The sequence below is a fragment of the Eubalaena glacialis genome, chromosome 1 (assembly GCF_028564815.1).
Source record: "Eubalaena glacialis isolate mEubGla1 chromosome 1, mEubGla1.1.hap2.+ XY, whole genome shotgun sequence".
In the NCBI taxonomy this organism is placed as follows: Eukaryota; Metazoa; Chordata; class Mammalia; order Artiodactyla; family Balaenidae; genus Eubalaena; species Eubalaena glacialis.
The window spans coordinates 112,473,645-112,485,133 of NC_083716.1; the positions used below are offsets into that span (position 1 = coordinate 112,473,645).

Here is an 11,489-nt window from a genome sequence, read left to right on the forward strand (position 1 = left end):
AAAGTCTGCCAATGTCGATATCTGAAGCTGAGATAATAGGCTGGAGCAGTGTTTTATCTTTTCTTGACCCACTCCCAGCCTTCAAGGTCTCTGCTCTCCTTCTGTAGACACACAGGATAAGCCAGACATAACAGCAATAGGAGAGAAGTCCACCAGGCCCACTGGACCGAAGAGGCTGTGTAATGATGACCATCGCCCTCCACTGCAGACATCTTCTGCCTGCAACTCTGCAGACCCACAGCAGCAGCCCCATTTTACAGGTGGGAAAACCGAGGCTCAGAGAGGCCACATTATTTTTCAAGCATCAGTGCTAAGTCCAGCTACCCTCAAAGCCTGAGGCCTTTTAAGACTCTGCAGATGTGGAATCACTATCTTGGGTTTGCCTCCTGCCTCCTCCACTTAAAAGCTGGGTCACAGAGATCCAGGCTCTTAATCTCTCTGAGCCTCAGGTTCTTCATCTGTAAAATGGGAGTCAAAACTACTTCCAGAGCTGTTTGTAACTCAAAAGAGATCGTGTAAAGGAGTTTTGCATTCTGCAAATTGACATGTAGATACTAGTTGTTATTCTTATAATTGAGCACTTAATGCACACAAGGCACTGCTCACCAGGCCCCTAGGAGGCAGGTATTATTAATATCACCACTTTGCAGCTGACTGATTGAGATGCAGGAAGGCTAAGGCCTTGCCCACAGCTAGGAAGAGGCAAAGCCATCACTGGAACAGAGGCAGCTGGCTCCAGAGTGGGCACAGTGAAGCCTAAACATGACGATGGTTATCACAGATGTATTTTCCCATGCTGAAGACTGTTAAGGGTGACGGCGCCTTTGCAAGAGTATCTTCGCCTCCCTTCAAATCCTCCCAAAGGTTTATTCTATTCTGTAGTACAATCCTCAGTCTGGGGTAAAAAGAGATCTGATAAAGAAGTCACACCAAGGTGTTGCTGCTGATAACCTGTCTGTAACCAGCAGGGGTGTTTGCATCCAAATCAAAGCCTGGAGGGACCGGACAAGACAAACAGAAGGCAGACAGAGGGTCAGCGCCCAAGCCAGGCCGCTGCCTCTGCAGCGCAGCCCCACTTCAGCTCAGCACCCTGCTCAAGGGGGCAGGGGAGGGGGTCAGTGGGGTGAGGTGGGCAGGGCTGGGAAGAAGAAGGCTTTAGCTCACTCTCCTGGACGCTCACCCCAACAGTGCATTGGGCTAGGGAGCAAGTCCAAGTACACGCAGGCCCCACACCAGCCCCTTGGTTCCTAATCGAGGGCGAGGACGTGGGAGGGGCCTGAGCACACCAGCCACGCCCTGGGGTGGAGCCCCCGCAGAACCACCTCCTAGCCCCGCCCCCAACTGCCCAGCGCCAGGGGGAGTGTCCAGAGCGTTCCTTCCTCTGTAAGATGGTACGAGGGCCTCTCTCCCGGGTGGTTATGAAGGTTAGATGAGATGCATGTATACGAGTCATGATTGCAGAGCAGATGATCACAGGTGGCCATTGCCCCCTCCGCCCCCATGCAAACTCCTCCCCACACCCATCGCGCCTGCCTCCCGGGCTCGCTCACCTCATGCTGCTCTCACTGCCGTGTTGAGTGCGTGCTAGACATTCAGCCCAATGACTAGCACCCACTCCCTCGTGCCTTTGGCCAGAACAGGGTGGGCAGTCCAGATGCCCCAATCCCTGGCAGGCAGGGCCAAGGACCCATGTGCCCATGGGAAGAGATGAGCAGAGCTGAGCCCAGGATTTAACCTGAGACCCAGAAGAACGCTGCCTTTTAGCTGGACTTCCCGGAGAAGTGCTGAGGCCGGCTGCCTTAAGCCATCTTCTCCACGGAGTACTGAGGAGTGAGACATGTATGAAGAAGAGAGAGGAGAGGAGAAGGAAAAGAGAAAAATATGCATTTATACTGTCTTTTATAGTTATACAATTGCAGTTGTATACCCTTCCTTTTCCCTCACTCTGACTCCCCTCCCTTGGCCCCTTATCAGGCATCTTCAGACCCCCTTGTGACATTCAGGATGAGGAGTATCCAGGTGCCTCCCCCAGCAGCTGTGGCAGCTACCCTGGGGGGTGAGCCACACCAGAGCAGGAGAAACAAGAGAAGCCATGGTGAGCTCTCTGCCTTTGGGGACTGCCTCCAGGGAATCACAGAAAAATCATCATCATGGTTGAGCTTCTACTATATGTCAGGACCAGACAAAGCAAGCTACATACAAGACCATTAGCCTCACAACAGCCTGGCCAGGAAAGTGTCATCATTCCCACTTTGCAGATGAGAAAGGTTAAATGACTTGCTTAAAGTCAACAGCTGAGATGAGATTTTAACACTTTTGTCAGATTGCAGTGCCAGAGTCAGATAACCTTCCCAAGACATTGGAGGGAGTGCATATTTGATCCACATTCAGGTGCATTTCTTGAATCTTCATTCAATGGGTGTCTCCAGGAGGTACCCTGATAAATCCAGCTGGTTTTACTCTGTTTCTCTGATAGAATAAAATGATCGGGAGGGGAAGTATGTATTGCTGTTTTTAAATTATAACTCCCTTTACCTTCCCATGAAATGATGAAACTCTTTTCTAAAGGGGAAAAAATTAAATCACATCCATGTTCTATCAAGATGGGCAGCATCACCTCAGAATACAAATAGTTCTGTTACTTTTCAATAATTTTTAAAGACCTTTTTCTCATTATAAAAATAATACAAGCATCAAAATGGAAGTAATACATAATACTTTAGAGGAAATTTGAAAACCCAGAAAAGTATAAAGAAGAAAATATAAATCACACAAAATTCCTCTATTAAAAAACAACCAGTATTACTATTTTGGTGCATTTTCTTACTTTTCTCAAGTCCACTGACATTATAACCTGTAGGAGTGGTTGTAAGACTTCAGGTGGGAAGAAGGCGGGTGGGGTAGGGCAGAGCTGAGTCCTGCTGGTTAATGGTGTTGACACTTTCTGGAAGCTCAGCCCCCGTTTCCTCATCTGCAACCCCCATGGGCTTTGATAAACACACAGATGTGAGTGAAAGCAATTTTTATGAAAGTTTGCTAGTTACTCTCCTTGATGGCAGGGACCATGTTTTCATGCCCTTTTATGTCCCCAGAATTTAGAAGACTGCCTGGCCTGTGGAAGCCTTCTATATAATTTTATTTTTTAAATGATGATGATCACTTCTCTGCTTTTTGGCTAAGATCAAGTGTAGTATCTGTTCCTATCAGTTTAAAACGGTGATAATGATGAAGTCTTTTTAATACACTGGTGTCCAAACGTTTTACCAAATTTTATTATACAAATGTTCATGTTCACACTTTTTTAACAGTGTGTCATGTATTTTAAAGAAATCTTCTGTGGAACCCAATATCTGATAGCATTTACAGAAGCAAAGTAGCCCCTGTTAAGGGGAAGGGTAGAAGAGCCCACCCTACACCCTCTTGCCCCCAAGGTATTCCCCACAGGATCTTCATGGAAGCTTAGGGCACGATTTGAAAAATAGTTTCAGAAACAGTTTGCAAACCACTCTTTTAATTATTTGATGGCAGAAATGGGGCTCTGGGACACAGCAAAGTAAAGGAGGTTTCAGCCTCTCCCAGAACCCCATTCAATGGCCACTCAGTCCTTTCCCTCATTCCAGCTTCCCCAAGAGAAAAGAGGCCACAGCAGGGAGTATTGTGGGGACAGCAGCTGACGTTCACCAGCCTGAGCTGAGGCCCTAACCTCACCTAACCCTCCAGGCACCCTAAAAGTCCAATACCATTTGTACACCCATTTTGCAGATTAAAAAAGAATGAAAGCTTAGGGAGGTTAACTCACTTGCCTCAGATCAATAACTACTGAGTGAAGGATTCAGAATTGCACCCAAACCAAAGTCCACGCTTGTGGCCACTCGTACTGGAACACACTGGGGGCATTCAGAAAGAGGCACAGCAGAAACACCCAGACGGGAGGAAGGGGCAAGCATGCTAAGGCTGGGGTGCCCAGTGCCAACCCCCCCCCATGCTCCCACCCCCAACCTTTGACAAGGCCTTTGGTGGATGGAGGCAAGCGATACCAAAACTCCTCCCTTCTCCCTGGACGGGAAGCGGGGGGTGGTAACCCAGGCAGCACAGCATGGAGGATGGAGTTGCCTGGGCTCTAATGCAGAGAAGTGGGGGACCCCTGATGTCCCGATCACCAGCCCAGAGCACATGGAGGACCCCAGTGAGGGGGCTGGGCTGGGAACCTCGGCCCCAAGAGCAGGGCCTCCACCGCATCCCTGAGAGCAGAGAATCAACCCAGCAGGGTTGGGGGCTGGGGGCGGGGGTCCTGTCTAGAGAGTCAGCCAAGTCCGCACTGCAGGATGACAGCCGTTTCCATGGATGTCCTAGGGCTGCCTGGCTTTGCCAGGCACACGCCACTTCCCTCCTCCCATCCCCCTCCCAAGTGGCTGGGTGGAATCCTTGCTCTTTTGATGCACTTACTGATGTGTTTTTTAAATGGTGCCTACTAAGTGCCTGGCACCCTGCTAGGGGCTGGGTTGCCATCAGACACCCGAGTGGAGAGACAGACAAAGGACAGAAGCAGCACAGGTGGGGACAGGGCCCGGAGCTGACCAGGACTCTGGGTGCTGTGGGGAGGCTCAGTGCGGGCCGGGGATACAAGACACGCACAGACAGACCCCAGAGGCCTCTGCAGCCCCTGCCCCCGGCTCTGCCAGGCCTAGCTGGGAAGCCACCAGGCCCTCTGTGTGCCAAGGGGCCAGCAGCCTCCAGGGTTGAGTAGAGGAGCCCCTGGGGTGAGGCCAGGAGAAGGGTTGGGTGGGATGCCTTAGCGTCCCAGGTCACCTGGGGTGGGGTGGAGTGGGTCCAGCCCCAAGGAGAGAGGGTCAGAGAAGATCGACAAGTCCAGGGCCCTCGTGGCAGCCCCCGGAGCAAGGGCATCTGGAGCTTTCGCTGGCCTGGGGCAGTGTACGGGCCCCTTGTCCAGACCTCCCAAAGGAGTTAGTCCTCATGCTTCAGAGATGCCTCCTGAGCTCAGAGTGAAGCCTGCACCGCGTGAAAGGCTGCCGGTACCCGCATGACCCCACCCTTGCCTTTTTTGGATTTAGAGGCCCAGCACACTCTGATAACATGGGGCCTCTGCCCACCCAAAACAGGCCTGCAAATGTGCTTGCCCTTCCCCCATGCAAGCGGTGCCCTTCCTTCCCCGGCAGAGGGGACATCTTGGGGACAGGAGTGTGACGTGAGAGCTCATTCAGAGCTCAGCTTGGGCTCAGCCCCTTGAGGAACAGGAAGGAAAAGGGGGACTGGGCCAGGGAGCGAGCAAGACTTGTTCCACGTACATCACCCTTCCTGCTGGGCCCTGCCCCTTCCCGGTGTCCTCGCCACCTGGTGAGGTCTGGGAGCTTCGTGAGATGGGGTGTGATGGTCCCTCCCCGACCGGCGTCCAGACGACGTGGAATTAACTCATCCAAAGGTCTACTCTGCACCCAAGCTGGCACCAGACACTCCTAAACCCTCAGCCAGCCTCTGCCCAGGGCCAGACCGGCTTCTCCTCAGGCCAGTCTAGGATCCTGCAGACGCAGAGGTAAAACCCCAGGCTGGACTCCCCAAAGTTCTTCTACCTGGGGGCGAACACTCAAGGGAGTTGATGTCTCCTGACTGGGTGGGGCCGGGATGATGGTGAGGATACACCCCTTCTCCCCTTTGGGCATCTCCGCAGTGCAGCCCTTTGTCAAGACAACAGCTACAGGAAAAGAATAGTCCTGTCATCAGCAATGAGGCTGAGCATTCCACATAGACACATAAAACAATTTGCAAAATCTGGTTTGGGTTCCCTCTAACATATATGTCAATGGAAATCGCCAACTCTGTTTTCAGGAAACACAATAACCTGTCATGTGTATTGAGCATGATCAAGAAAGACATCTCTTTCCGCCTTCTGGCAGTACATCATTAATCTCCCTTCACAGCCTGGAGGCAGGGGAGCATGTCTGTGGGCAGTGTGACTGCCCCTCCACTGGTCCTCTCAGCCACAGCCCTCCACAGATAGGCGTTGCCCCCAGAATGAGGAACTCAGCTGCCCAGAGCCAGCTGCACAAATCAGGAACAATCTGACATCTCGAGGTCAGCTCAATGGAAAAATCATCACGAGTATCTCGAGGTGACAGATCTTCCCATGATGCCACAGGTGCTTTCCAGCCGTGGTGCCGCCAGTACAGTCCCAGGTCCTGGTGGGACTGAAGGTGGGAAACAGACAGAAGGGAGAGAACAGAGCAAGAGGCAGTCAAGCCAAGACTGAGGGGGCTCTGCAATCTCCCCCAGACGTCGCTCCGCTGTGATGCACAGATGCTCGGAGCTGGAAGGAAACTCAGAGATAGTTTGCTTCAATAGTTTGTTTCATTTTCTCAGAGAAAACTGAGACCAGAAGGGGAACAACCTTACTGGTTCACCAGGTGACAATCCTGGGAGGGGAATTCAGATCCCTCACCAGCACCTCTTCGGATGGACAGAGGCAGAACTCCAGTTCTCCACCCAGAGGCAGGTGCAAATGCTCAGTAAGCATGATAGGTGGGCAAGACCCCGTGGAGGTGCCCCTCTGCCAGATCGCAGATGACAAACAGAGAATCACACAAACCATTATTTAATATGAATTGCGGTTGAAAGCTCATGGGGCTAAAAGACCTTAAAACCAGGGGGTCTAACCTAGTCTGGGCCTGGCAGGCAGGGGGGACTTGCCTAAGGAGGTGTCACGGAACCTGAGACTGGAAGGTTAGCCAGACAAAAGGTGGGCAGAGACCCGGGAAGAGGGTGTCTCCCTCCCCCCTCCCCCTCTCCCTCCTCCTCCAAGAAAGCCGTTTGCTCCAAACCAGCTGGCCACACTGCTGGCCTTCATGCCCAACACAGCGATCACTGGCCCACTCCCAGGCCTCCTGCAGTCACGTCTCTCGCCTTCCTCCCATCCAACACTTCAGGTCCTGCACTCCCCCTAGGACCCCAGCCTCCTCCAAACTCGTCGCCGCGAGTGTGCTGTGGGCTCCTTCTCCAACAGCACCAATCACACGGCTGGACATATGATGGGCTTTCAGCAACGAATGAATGAATGAATGGAGTAGTGGGCCCATAAATGTGGCAGGATACAGGGCAAAGAAAACTCTGGGATGTCTGTTCTTGCCCAGCAAGCGGCCCAGAGCAGTGGGTATGCTTGTGAGGCCTGAACAAGAGCCCAGACTCCTCTCCACAACAGAGCCCTTTTAAAGCCTGTTCCCTCAAGGTGCTTCTCTGCTTAGTGGTCCAAAGCTCAGCCTTATGGAAACTCCCTTACGTCTCGGCCTGATAGGGCAGGCGCCAGGCGGACGGGAAACAGCCATCTCGTCCAGATCTGGTCTCCTCCATCTGCTGTCCCCACAGACTCCCAGGAGTAAGGGCTGCAGGGAAGTCAGCAGACAAATATCCTAGATGACAAGACATGTTGCCAGGACCTCTGATGCAGCCTGTGACCTGCCCACCCACGTGGGTGGAGAGGAAAGGGTGATTATCAGCTGATAGGTCAGCACGAACCAATCACTTGAACTTGGTGATCTACACATGGGATGAAGTGCCGGTGAGATGGAATTTTAAAGCCAAAACAGCTGCTTCTGCATCTAAGAGTAGAGACAAGTCACCTGGCAGTCCAGTTTTGTTTTCTTGGAAACCACAGGAGTGGTCCCTCTCCAACTATGACATCAGTGAAGAACGCTTGCTCCAGAAAGAGCTATAAGAGGACCTTTAGTTTTCTCCGTTGTACAATCTCCAGTGAAGAACCCTGGGGCCCTCTTGAAGAGAAAAGAGTAGCATCACAACCCTGCAGCCCAGGCGTGTATGCAGTGCTGCCTGAGTGGGTCCCGGAGCAAGGCCCGCACTGTAGCCGTGGCCCAGCATCCACCAAGCTATGCGAGGCTTGTGCACAACAGTGACACCATGTGGCAGCATCAGAAACCACAGTACTTCTGGCTTGATTGGTTCCCCAGCTCTCTCTCCCTGGGTGTCTGGAAGCAGGACCAGCTCCAGAGATCAGGGACAGATCAAGGAGTTTCTGCCTTTCCTACTAATGAAGGCTGGTGAAGACTCCAGAAGTTCCTGCCATGTACCCATATCTCCCTATCTCTCCCAAGCTGGTAAGGGGCCATCCCAGTTTGGCATCCTCTGTCTTGTTTGATGCCCATAACCACCTGGGAGGTGTGCACCCATACGGTTGTCTGAATTCTGCAGGTAAGGATGTTCAGTGGTTAACTACTTTCCCAAATTCACACACCCTAAATAAATGGCAATGCTGGGATTCAAACCAGGCCTGTCCTACTCTGGGATCCACACTCCTTCTGCACCCCACAAGGCTCTCTCTGCCCACAGCAGAAGCCAGAAACAACAAAGCATCTCAGGGCCGCATTGCTTCTGGGTATTGTGTCCCTTTGGGTTTAGCCCGGTTAAAGCTTCCCTGGAAACCCGTCCCTATCCACACCTTCTCCAGTCAGTGTAATGTCTTTGACATTTGGTTCACATGTGGCCCCAGCCCCTTAGATCAAAGACCATGTGTGCCACATGGCATGGGTTTTGTGTGTGTGTGTGTGTGTGTGTGTGTGTGTGTGTGTCCATTTTGCTTAGCTGGCACAAGAAACATGTCTAAGCAATCAGCATAACTTTTGAAAATCAATTTGTATTCTGTCAGCCCGAGTATCATTAACAACCTCTGCTAATACAGCAATAATGAACATCTGGAAACACAGCAGCTGTTCGGGGAACGAGGTATAAAAAACACTAAGATGACAGCTTGTTTTTCATAAGCTAGATTGGCTCTGTGCAAACGGGAGAGGCAAACAGACAAACCAGAGAAGGAGGAGGGGAAGGGAAAAGGGAGGAGCAGTTATGCCCCAGGAGCGACTTCACGGAGCGAAAGCCCTCACTCCGCGGCTGCTCTGAGCCGGGCTGCCCTGGGGTAGGTATGTGTGCGCTCAGGGATCCCTCTGGACAATCAGAGAGGCCAGCAGTCCAGCGTACGGAAGACTCTGTGTGGATGAGCATCCAGAGACAGGCAAGCTGGCTGAGCAGGCGGAACGGCCGCCCAGTGCGGGAGACATTGAGGCCTCGACTTGATGTCGAGGCAGCAGAGGAAGGCGGACTCTCCAGGCCAGAGGGGCTGAGGTCCTAGGGATTCTGGGTGTGGCCAGAGCATCAGCCTTGGAGTCGAGGGGACAGAGGCCAGTCCACGGGAGGCCTGGGAGGCCCTGATGGGGGTGCACGCTGGGTCCTGGAAGTAGGGGTGACACGAGTATTCTTAAAGCCACATCAAAGCTGGGACAGATGAGGCGGGGCTGGGGGCCCAGCCTCAGGCCTCTCCCCAGGCAGCACTGCTGAGCCCCCAGGAGGATTCAGCAGGCGACAGGGCAGGTAAGGTCTCTGTCCTCCCGAGACCCACAGACGGGGAGCGAGGTCAGCAGACACGTGATACCTTCCCCGGGGAGGTTTCTCCTTCACATGGAGCTGCCTTGAGCGGCTTCGCAGAGAAGACTGGAGCGAGCAGAGCCTGAGGCCGGGGAAGCCTGACCCACAGCTTCGTGGGGATGGGGCTCCCGGCAGAGGAAGCGGCAAAGGCAAAGGTCAAGCGTGCTCAGGAAGAGAGCGCCCTGAGGCCCGGGCAGGTGAGAGGGAGGCTGGTAGGAGAGGAGAGGCCATGGGGAAGGGCCCACTCTGGCCCACTGGCCGCCGCTCGGGCCCTGAGGACCGTCTGACCCCACCAGCCTCTCACAGGCTGCCCCCTGCCGAGCTGGGGCCACTTCTCCTTCCAGCCCAGCCCTCACAACCCAAGCCCATTCAGAGGGATGGCGGCTGGTGGGGGAAGGCTGGAAGGGGCAGGATTCCTCCACGGCTTTGATCTCCTTTGGTGGGGGCACACCTTGTTTGGGGTCCCAAGCCTGGGAGTCATCCTTCAGTGTTTCATGGATTTAATCTAAAATGCATCAGCAGGTCCTGTGCTGAGTGCTGTAAGAGGAAAAGACTCTCCCCCGACATTTTTGTAACACATCTTTCCTTTACCGAAAGGATAGGTCTCAATTCTGAAAACTTAGAAAATGCAGGAAATCACAAAGATAAAAAGTGTCCAAATATCCAACTTCACTGTTGATATTTCAGTGTTTTCCTACATGTATAGATGGGCAGGAATACGTATGCATGGTGCTCTGTTTCTGTGCTTATTTTCGTCTATAGAAGCTGGGTTTTCCATCCTTCAAAGTAGCATCACTTTTTTGCAATGTGGAGCAGTGGGGCACAGAGGCAGAGCTGACACTTTCAGGACACTTTGGAATTGGTTTTCAGGCCATCTGCACAGGAACCCAGGGAAAAGGGTGGAACAGACACCCACCTCTGCTTCCTGAGATGTGAAGTGAGAGTCACCTGCTTCGCCTCTGAACTACATTACCCTAAGGAAAGGCCCACCTCTACTGAGACCCGGTGTCAACGCCATTGGTGAGTGCCAGGGGAACATTGTTGGGGATCCAACCTGCCCCTCATCCCAGAAGCTAAAGAATCCCATCCCAGTAGTGGGACTTTGGGAAGCGGTGGCTGAGCACAGGACAGTGAGCCCAGAAGAGCTATCCCTGGGCAGGAAACACCAGCAAAGTGGGCTCCCCAGAAGGGGAGTTGCCAGCCAATGGGCCAGCAGAGGGTTAGGGCCGGTATTCCCATAACAGCGGTGCCAGAGGGATGAGACACAAGGTCTCTCCCCACTTCTCTCACTTTGTGTCTAGACACGGTGGAATCTCTGGATTGTTTTGATTACTGCAGCTTTGTAGTAAGCTTTAAAATCAGGAAGTATGAGTACGGAGAGGTTTTTAATGACCAATTCTGTCTCTTTACTCATTATAAGTCTGCTGAGATTTTTCTATTTCATCTTGAGTCAGTTTTGGCAATTTGTGTGTTTCCAAGGAATGAGTCCATTTCATCTAGATTATGTTTTTGGGGGTTTTTTTTGGCATACAATTATTCACGGTATTCTCTTATAATCCTTTAGTTTCTGTAAGGTTGGTATAATGTCCCCATTTTATTTATTTATGTCTCCTCTCCTTTTTTCTTAGTCTAACTAAAGGTCTACCAATTTTTTTTGATCTTTTCAAAGAAATGACCTTTGGTTTTATTGATTTTCCCTATTGTTTTTCTATTCTCTCTTCCCTTATCTCTATTCTGATTATTATTATCCCCTTTCTTCTGCTAGGTTTGGGTTCAGTTTGCTTTTATTTTGGTAGTTTCTTGAGGAATAAAGTTAGGTTGGTGATTTGAGAATTCTTTTTTAATGTATGCATTTATAGCTATAAATTTCTCTCTGAGCACTGCTTTCACTGCATCCTATAAGTTTTGGTATGTTATGCTTTTGTTTTCATTCATCTCAAAGTATTTTATAATTTCTCTAGTTATATCTTCTTTGACACATTGGTTGTTTAAGAGTCTGTTGTTTAATTTCAATGAATTTCCTTATTTTCCAGTTTCTCTTCATTATT

The 11,489-nt window shown here is 51.6% G+C and overlaps 1 pseudogene; it reads left to right on the forward strand.

Annotated features, from left to right (window-relative positions):
- Positions 1-3,155: 3,155 nt before the first annotated feature.
- On the forward strand, positions 3,156-3,300 carry LOC133078749 (U2 spliceosomal RNA; annotated as a pseudogene).
- Positions 3,301-11,489: the final 8,189 nt, after the last annotated feature.